The sequence below is a fragment of the Otolemur garnettii genome, unplaced genomic scaffold (assembly GCF_000181295.1).
Source record: "Otolemur garnettii isolate 467f Iridium unplaced genomic scaffold, OtoGar3 scaffold00056, whole genome shotgun sequence".
Classification (NCBI taxonomy): Eukaryota; Metazoa; Chordata; class Mammalia; order Primates; family Galagidae; genus Otolemur; species Otolemur garnettii.
In genome coordinates, this window is record NW_003852451.1 from 7761413 (window position 1) to 7763011 (window position 1599).

At 44.5% G+C, this 1599-nt stretch overlaps 1 non-coding gene across 1 annotated transcript; it reads left to right on the forward strand.

Annotated features, from left to right (window-relative positions):
- The first annotated feature begins 845 nt into the window (after positions 1-845).
- LOC111726196 lies at positions 846-949 on the forward strand. Its single transcript, XR_002774035.1, has one exon. It is a non-coding gene; the product is annotated as a U6 spliceosomal RNA (small nuclear RNA).
- The last annotated feature ends 650 nt before the right edge of the window (positions 950-1599 follow it).

Sequence of the window (1599 nt, forward strand, 5' to 3'; positions counted from 1 at the left end):
AACCAAAAAATAGCCGGGCGTTGTGGTGGGCGCCTGTGGTCCCAGCTACTTGGGAGGCGGAGGCAGGAGACTCGCTTGAGCCCAGGAGTTGGAGGTTGCTGTGAGCTGTGATGCCACAGCACTCTACCAGGGGGACAGCTTGAGGCTCCGTCTCAAAAAAAGAAAAAAAGAAACCTAAAACCTGTGTTTCAACTTACCACCCAAAGTTAATCACCTTTAATATTTTTTTTTAAAAAGCCACCTAGATTATTTGCCAATGTCAAGGATCGAGGAATAATTTGTAAATATTTCCTTAACTTCTGCTGTTTGTATGTTACTTTTTGGATTTTGTTTTGTTTGTGTGTTCTCTCTCACTCTGTATCCATCCTTCGTCTACCTACCACATTGGGATGATAAAGTGGATCTAATTTCTTTTTTTTTTTTAATTGAATGGTAACTATGTACATTAATGCACTTCTGGGGTACAGTGTGGGGTTTTCACATGCAATCTGCCAATTTCTAATTTACTTTGTTTTCTCATTAAAACCCCTTTTCCCTGTTGCTATGTTCCTTCTGTCATTGTAGGCTCTTCCTACAGCTAAAAGCTGGCAGATGACCCTGGCGCCTGTAGCTCAGTGGGTAGGGCCCCAGCCACATACATTGAAGCTGGCGGGTTCGAACCCCGCCTGGGCCACCTAAAACAACAAAATAGCCGGCCATTGTGGTGAGGCCCCTGTAGTCCCAGCTACTTGGGAGGCTGAGGCAAGAGAATCACTTGAGCCCAAGAGTTTGAGGTTGCTGTGAGCTGATGCCACAGCACTCTACCCAGGGTGATAGCTTGAAATTCTGTCTTAAAAAAAAAAATAGCGCTCACTTCGGCAGCACATATATGAAAATTGGAACGATACAGAGATTAGCATGGCCCCTCTGCAAGGATAACACGCAAATCTGTGAAGTGTTCCATATTTAAAAAAATAAAATAAAATAAATAAATAAAAGCTGGCAGATGCTGTTAGTGGCCTTGAGGATGGAAAATCTGGTAGGCATTTTTCATATGACTGTTGTCACTATTGATTATGCCTTTTGGAAACCTCTTCGTCCTTGATTTTCATGAAAATTTCACCCTGTTTTTCCATTTCTCATTCCTTCATAGAATACATCTTGAGTGTCTTGTGATAGTCTTACTTATTAAGTGGTCTCTGTGGATCTTGTTCTATGACCTTTTCTCATTCTCCAGGGTCTGGCCAGTCTCTAGCAATGATTCTGGCTCAAGTTCAGATTTCTCTCATGAGCTCCAAACCAACATAGCCGCATGTATTATTGGGACCTCAAACTCAGCATGACCAAAGCAGACTCAGCCCTCTCCCCCTTGCAGGAGGGCTTCATGGGCTGGCCTGAAAATGGTGGACATCATTCTGCCCACATTCTTTCAGCTAGAACTCGGTCAAGTGGGTGCACCCAATAGCAAAGGAGGCTGGCTGTGTGCCCAGGAGGACAAGGCAAAAAGCTGGGTGACCAACCAGCTGGTCTCCATCACAGCTACCCAGGAGAAGTATTGCATGGCAAGTCACCAAAAAGGAGGGACTTCTGCAGAGTCTACTGATAAGCAGTCAGAGTGGC